Source organism: Tetrao urogallus (genome assembly GCF_951394365.1).
Source record: "Tetrao urogallus genome assembly, chromosome: 3".
NCBI lineage: Eukaryota > Metazoa > Chordata > Aves > Galliformes > Phasianidae > Tetrao > Tetrao urogallus.
The window spans coordinates 22,891,497-22,899,655 of record NC_136815.1 but is presented as its reverse complement, the minus strand read 5'-3'; positions in this window follow the sequence as shown (position 1 = coordinate 22,899,655).

The following is an 8,159-nucleotide window of genomic DNA, read 5'->3' as shown; positions in this document are numbered from 1 at the left end:
GTACTTTTGGATTCAGTCCTGATCTTCTCTCACCTGATGTGAGATGCCCAGGGAAACAGAGCAGTAATTCTATGCGGTTTCCACACAAGTGAAAAAGCAGCATTATTCCGATCTGTTGGAAGCATTTTCACAAGTGCCTACATATGATCATGCACTTCTGGCTGTCTCATGTTTGGGCTTTGATATCATTTCACTTTCATGGTTATTTTGGAGTGTAGAGAAGATAATAATTATTCAAGTGCCATGCAGTGAGTGTTAAAGGAGATCACGAATGGCCTTTGAAACACCTTGAAGTGGGGTGTCTGCCTCCCATTTGTATCTCTGAGAAGTTTCCATACTTTGGTAAAGTTCACTGGTTTTTATAACTGTTACTTGTCTTTGAATAACGATGACAGACTTTCACCAGCAGAAACTCTAGAAAAATATAAACCAAGGATGGCGTGTTTGCTCCACTCACAGACGAAGGATGTGTTTGGTTGCACCCTGCACATCTGGAATGCAGGCACACTTATCTGAGCTGAAGCAGCACTGTACTATTTTTCAGTTGTTTCTTGGCTTCATGAAGAGGAAGGTGTTGTGTTGATACCACATCATATCTCAATTTCAAACTTTCAGCAATACAGACTTAAATCTCAGGGTCACAGTTGCTCTAATGCTTTTGCTTAGTAGCTATGTCTAAGTACAGTTTCCAGATCTTGCAGGTGATACTGAAATGGTGATGTACCACAGGGTCGATGTGACTGAAGCATGTAGAAAGTGGCTGGGGTGTGTAGATGAGGAAGTAGACCACAACTGATCCTGATGGAAGTCTTCCTGTGGCTTTCCAGCAATATAACTGTGCCAGTGATAACAGCAGCTTTTTCTCTGTGCAGATTCTGATGACGTGTTCGTAGTCACAAAGTTATTTCAGGGAATGGAACCACACTTCAAACATATGTCCTCCCCAATGTTCTGATTTATGACCGACTTCAGTCAGAATAAGTAATGTGTAGGAATCAGACCCCGATAAACTAGGGAGTGTCTGCAGACAAACTGAAGATGTGATTGTGCCATCTGTAGCCCTGTAACTAATTTAATTGGTCTGCTAACAGCACAAGGGAAGGTACAGTTTCATGTCACTTCTCACTGTATATCCAATTCTCAGTGCTTTTGCTCAGCTGGTTTGTTTCTACGCAAAATTGTGCTTTTCTTTAGACATGCCTTTAACTCAGAATGGCCTTGCAATTTGAAGGACCTACTGCTAAAGGCAACTCTTGTTACAGATAAATTAATGTGAACTTGTCCTAACAGTTCTGTCACTTGCCTTCCTTTTTCTCCTCGATGCACACACTACTGTGTGTTTTATCTTTCCAGGCCATTTATCTAAGATGTTAATGTAACTAACATTGCTGCTGTATGTGATCTAGGAAATAATTACAGGAGACAAAAGCTCCAGGAATTCATAGCAGCTTTTCTTCATTCTTGCTGTGTAGTGAGCGCTTGAACTGGGTTGGCTGCCCTGTGATCTCCTATGGGTTCAAGAAATAGCTCATCATTGTATTTCCAATTTTGTTTTCTGCTTTTTTAAATTAGTATGCAGCTGCAGGATGTCGTTTATATATTAAATGTTTTTTAACTTTATAAATGTTTTAATTAAAGGACTTTCCAAGGACCGGACCCAAGCCTATGACACTCTATTCCATCCATAACCACGAGGGCTTTCAGAACAGGGCAGGGGCTTCTGCTGGCTCAAGAGGCTGTCTGAGGAGAAATGTAGGAAAGGGATATTGTGGGCTGTGTGGCAGCAGAGGGACGTGGGTTTGGGATGATGGAATGAATGAGGGGTGATTGAGGGTTATTGAGGGGTGTCTGTTGGGCTAGCTGCCAAAATAGCAAACTCCATAAATAATTACAGTTCACGTATACAGACATGTCATCATGAACAGTTGCAGTAATTTCAGTATCATTAAAATTCACTTTCATTTCCCAATGAGGACGTGGTTGATTTTTATTTTAGTAAGGCAGTCATTTCAGTGATAGGTCTGGTTGTATCTTTGCCTTTTATGCCCACTGAGGTAAACCATCCAAGAGGTTAGAAGTACAACTGGCACAGAGCTCCACGTCTGTCCGGTTGCTGCAGCACAGGCACAGTGGCAATGCCATCAAAGTATTTGTGTGTTTATTTGCAAAGTATGACTAACAGGTGACTTAGGGAGGGTGACACTGCAATCTACTCATAAGAAAATCCCGAGTAAGCTGGGATGGCAGAAGAAGTTAATCAGCAAGACCCTGGGAAGCAGCCTCCTTCAACAACGGCTTCCTCCTACATCTCTGCTTTTCTCTAACCCAGGTCAGGGCCTGTTCATGGTTTAAAAGCACTTCTCCCAGGTCCTGCACCTCAAACCAATACCTCCACATGTGATCTTGCTGCAGCTTCATACTTCACCCCCACATCATCAATAGACACACAGCTCCTACCCAGCCCTTCATGTCACGTTGGGCAGCACGGCTGGGCTGGGCAGTTACTTCCTGTCCGTGCTTCTGTGCAAGTGAGGAAGATGCTATGTGGCTGGCCAGAAGGCAGTGGGGAAAAGGTCTTTGCTGTACAGCCTGCTAAAATTCCCTTACAATAAGTTACATACCAAGGTGTTTTTTACATGTTGTTCTACAGGGGGAAGAATAAAAATCCAAATACAGCATCAGAAATCAGTTTAGTAGCGTGAGGTCATGATTTCCACATATGTACAAAGGGAAAAGAACGAAGCTAAGACACCTCCAAGCAAACTGCATTAGAAAGAAGCAGTTTGGCTTCCTCCAGCTTTGCCCCCTTTGCTGCCTGTGTGCCATCTCCACCCCAGCCCTCAGCTTCCTCACAGGGCTCTGACACCACTCAGCACACAAAAGATGACACAGGCCGGATTGTTGGCCAGCTGCTGGCCACCAAAAGAAAAAAAGGATGCCTTGTCCTCAGCAAAGGTATTGTCTAAGTTTCAGCTGGGACAGAACTGTTTCCTTCAGAGTGTCTGGAATGATGCTGTGTTTTGATTCTAGGAGGAAAACTATGCTGATAACATACCAATGTAGTTGCTGCTACGCAGAGCCAAGGCCACTCTCAGCAAAGCTGAGCTGGGAGGGAATAGAATGAGGACTTAAACTGGACAAAGGGATGTTCCATACCGGGTAACATCATGTGAAAGGAGTTTTGAAAGGGATAGGAGTTCATCTCTTTCCTGTTGCTCATGGGGCAAGCTGGGCAATGGTCAGAGGTGGTGAGCAATTGCTTGTGCATCACTTGTTATATACATTCATATATATGTACATATATATATATAGACATAACTTTTATCCTTTTCTCTATCTTAGTAAGTAGTTTTATCTCAACCCACGAGTTCTTTTTTTTTTCTGATTCTCTCCCTATCCCACTGGGAAGGGGGGAGAGTGAGTGAACAACTCACTCAGCCACCTGCCATATTAAATCACAACAGGAATTAATAATTAATTTAAATTAATACAGCCTCTCCTGCACCAGCTGCTGCTACTTATGCCCGAGGACCTTGGCTCTTCGATAAAAGTTGGCAGCTTGCTCAGGAAAGGAGCAGCTTGGCTCTATTTCTGCAGGGAGCCACATGGAAAGCAGTCCCTCTCGTAGCTCACTGCTGTTGCCCCAGTTTTAAGCTCTGCATCGGGGTGGCAGAAAGCCACAGTGTGAAGTTGTTGGTTGTTTTTTCACAGAAAATAGCAAATTAAAAGCTGGCGAGCTCATGAAGGATGGAAGGAACCAAAATGGAAAAAGCCAACAACCTGTAATGTCATCTTCTCTGTGACCTTCTCACCCTGCTTCTCAACCAATAGGAAACAAAGCCCTTCTGATCACTCGCACTGTAAGTCACCAGTTCTCCCTGCAAATGCCAAACGAAGACATTGGCTTTAAGCTCTGATCTCTGGGGCAAGAAGAGCTGTGCCGCTTTCTGGCCCTGGCCAGCAGCTCGCTGCCTCCCGGAGCCTGACCTCACACCTTCCTGTCGCTGCCCCCTGGAGCAGGGATGCTCGTCACACACTCAGGAGGTTCACCACTGGAAAGGCCAAAGCTGCTCATCTGTGCTCAATATGCAGTTGTTATCTTCACAAACACTGCAAAACATTACAGCGTGGACAGATGTATGACACAATATGCAGGAACTATTTTCCATGAGGAGATTGTTCTGTGGAGGCGAACTGTAACACAAAATACTCAGGCCTGGCACAGAACCCACTCAAGTTCCCCCAACAGCATCCCTAACACGGAGAATCAGGGCAGTATCCCTCTCCATACAGATGCAGATAAAAAAAAAAAGAGAATATGGCCAAATGTTTTGCAGACACCTGAAATCCTCAGCCCTGACCTAATGCTGACCTGATCGCATGTTATTTCTCTTATGTGGTACTGTGTATGTGGATTTGCAGAGCAGCCAGCGATGCTCTGGTTGGAAGGCAAAATCTCCAACTTGACATGAAGATTGGGAATGCTGCAGTGGACTGCAGGGCTTGATGAGGATGGTGGCGTGGGAAGGCTGAGCCGAGAGCTGGAGCCCATCTGGTTTGACCACAGAAGCAGCAGGAGCATACAGCAATGCTGTGGCTATCTGCTTCATGAAATAGCTACCAGCTTGGAAGTTTTGCTTCCTCACCCCCAATACTGTGAGGAAACCACAACTTCCTGAACCACTCTTGCTGTTTAGAGCTTGCACTGCTCTCCAGTGGCTTATTTCTGATTACATGAATAAATGCAGAGTGATGCTTGGAGGATATTTCTTGGAAATAACAATACTCAGTGCTGGGCTGTGTGGCAGTGGGGGCCTTTAGGCGGCTGAGCCTCACTGTGTGCCATGCAGTGCTCTCAGCTCCTGGTCCCCTCCACTGCTGGGTTTGTCATTAAGGGCACTGCTGTCTTTACTGGAAGGGCTGGCACTATTAAAGACACAATTAAGTAGTAGAGGCACTTAAATATTTCTAGAAGAGCAGAGAGGAGTTCATCCCCTCTGGGGAATGGCTTTTATTTTGTGAGCCTTTCAGGGCCTCAGTCCCAACTTTCCACCTAACCCTGTTTGGCTGGAGATAGGATACACAAATAAATACCAAAAAGGCGACAAATAAATCCTGGCAGTAATACGGCTTGGATGGGGCCCCAGCCAGCACCCTCACCTGAGAAATGCTGCTGGGCTGGAGCCAAGCATGGCTGTAGCCTCACAAGCTGCAGGAAGCTCCAGACTGCAGGAAGCCCCTGTACATTCCATGTTCCTTCAGAAAGGTGCAGCCCTGGGCCGGGTCATCCTGGAGCCTTTTCCTCATCCTCTGGTGAACAACACAGAGCTGAGGGGAGCATGGTGTGGCCACAGTCCTGGTGAACAGCACAACTTCACAGAACTGTACACAAAGCATGATGCTGCCTGTCCCTGGATCAGCTGAGGAGACCACATTCGTGACAAGTGTGCTGGAGCAGGTCTTAAGGAAACATATTTATTGGGAAAAAGCATTGTTCTGATTAAAGAATGCGAGCCAGCAGGGACTACATGCACATAAACAACACAGCCAGCTGGGTTGGTTTGCCACTGACAAGGTCCAGCCCCAGGACGCCAGCCCAGGCTGCCCCTCACTGCCTTCCCAAAAAACACTGCTCCAGGGCCCAGTGTGTTTATGGCCAAAGCCCAAGAGCCAGCAGGGCCCAGCTCTCCCTGTGCCCCAAGGCATTGCTTAAGAGGAAGGTTGTAAGCAATTGTAAAAATGTCCCAAAGCTCACGTTCCCAGTCCAAAGTCTTGTGACACTACAATTTTAGAGCAACATCGCCCTGTTTGCTTTGGCTGCTGCTGCCTGTAGGTGCTTTGGTCAAAAAAAAAAAAAAAAAAAAAAAAAAATCAACAAACACTAAGCCCATGCTGACAGCACAGCATGGCCAATTCCCATTGCTGCCCGATAGCACAGGCTCTTACACAGTTTACTCCTCAAATATTTACTGAGCAGAGAAGTTACGTGTGGCCCTTGTGAACAATGCTGTGAATGAAATATGATTTTCCTTTGCATTTGTAGATGCAGAATGAAAGAAACCTGCACTCCAGCCCAACCTCAAACAAAGACGTTTGCAGTCACCTCAGAATGCTGCCTGGCTGCTGACTTCTTCAAAAAGTTTACATATCCTTCTCTGCAAAGCCCTTTCCAAACCCAAACCTGCCTGGCAGCACCGGGCTTGTGGCCGACACACGGACCTGCTGGGCCAGCAGTACCAGCAAAGCCGCCACTCACTCTCTTGTCTCTTCTGAAGCACGCAGGTCTAAGTGAGGCACAGCTCACAGAAGCGATTTTGGAAGCCGCTTCAATTGGCTGAGCCAGCGCTGGGGCTGGCGCTGGGTGAGGGGCAGCGCTGGCAGGGGTGGTTTTATGGCAGCCAGCCTCTTTGGGAGCGTGTAAAAGCGTGGCACAAAGGATCCCTTTCTATAGAGCAAGGGTGCGGGACGAGGGTAGGTGCTCCTGGCACCCCTGTCTCGCTGCTGCTCCAGCGAGCACCGCCACACCCCCGAGCTGCCGACCCGCCTCCAGGAAGGCATTTTTGGCAGACGCAGCGCCTTTGGGTCAAACGTATTGTGCAGCAGCTCTGCTGTCAGCTCGGCTGAGCTGCTCCAGCTGAGAGCGCATCCTGCAGCTGCTGCTGGGAGGAGGGCAAAGCGGCCTGGGAACGCAGGAGGCTTGCTGCTGTTCTCCAACAATACCTGGGCTGAGAGCTAAGGGCTGAGAGCATTAAGGTGGCAGCTTCAGCCACACAGAGCTAACAGCACACAGGCTGCTTCAAAAGGAGCAGAGCTGTGATGTCCTCTGACCATCCCACCCGTCTGCTGTCACAGCTGGCTGTTGAGGGACGAGTCTGGAAGACGCCAAAGAGCAAGACTCCCATTTCTGTCTGTGACTGACTCTGTCTGGTAATGAAGAGCGAGGTAAAACTGAAAGATCATTCTCTGAGAGAGAATAGCAGACGAAAAAGCATACCAAAAACTGCAAAAGGTCAGGTCAAAAAAGGATTGTTGCTTAAACATCCCCCTGCCAGGAAATGACCTTAAATATTCACTGTTTTGTTTGTTGTGACAAACTTGCTTATGTTTATTTGATTCAGCCTGCTCCGTGCTGCTCCTCTGGGATCTTTTCTGGTGTCATTCCCCCGCCCTTCTGTGAAGCCAGCAGTCACAGCCACTGCTTCCCTTCTCTTGGTGCCAAGAGAGGAGGGTGAAGGAACAAAGTAGCAGAGCTGGTGCTTCCAGGGAGAAAGCGTGGTGGTGAAGTTAACCAAAACCAATCTCCCTGGAATGATCTCAAGCTAATGTTATTTTTTAATGTTAGGCCTACAATACTCTGAGTCAAAGGTGTTGTATTGTACTGTTACGTGCATACGTTGCACGTATCTGCTGTTACATGCAGCAACACACAAATCACTGTCATCAGCTCCTTGTTACTGCCATCTGCATCTTACCAGACTTAGAAAGTATGCACTGGTGCAAAACAATTAGATATTACCAAACCCTCAGTTCTCTTAGACTCGTTCTGATCAGAAACACACATCCATGAAATGGTATGTTGAGGCCACATACCCACCTGCATGTACATACACTCTCTCTTTTTGCAGTGTAATCACTTCAGTAGTTAAAGTCACATTTTCTAACCACCAGCACAGCAAAATGCAAGTAGGAGACTTGTTTTGCTGCTCTGCTCCATATATCACTGCCAAACATCAGCCACAAAAGGGCTCAGGAATGAGTGCTTAGCTGGCAGTTCTGCTGATAACACAGGAGGCAAAGCAGCCTGCTTGTTTACAGCTGCATTGTCACTGCTGACAGAACTAAAAATGTGCTTTTGTCACTGTCAACAAACAAATTAGAAGGTGCTCAGAGAGTCAGGAGCCCTGCCTACCCCTCTGTGCCAACAGGCCCAGAGGGCCGGGCACTGCTAGCAGCCAGCCCAGGAGATGGGAAGGAGGAAGAACCACCACAGCCTACACTTGATCCTGCTTCTCACACCACCCTGCACCAAGGACATCAGGATTCCCATGCCCACCTCCAGGGAGCAAGGAGTCCGGACACATTGAAGAGGACCCAGATAAATCAATAGGAAATTCCTGAGGGAAGGAACACTATACCCAAAATAACAGACCTGATGCCCA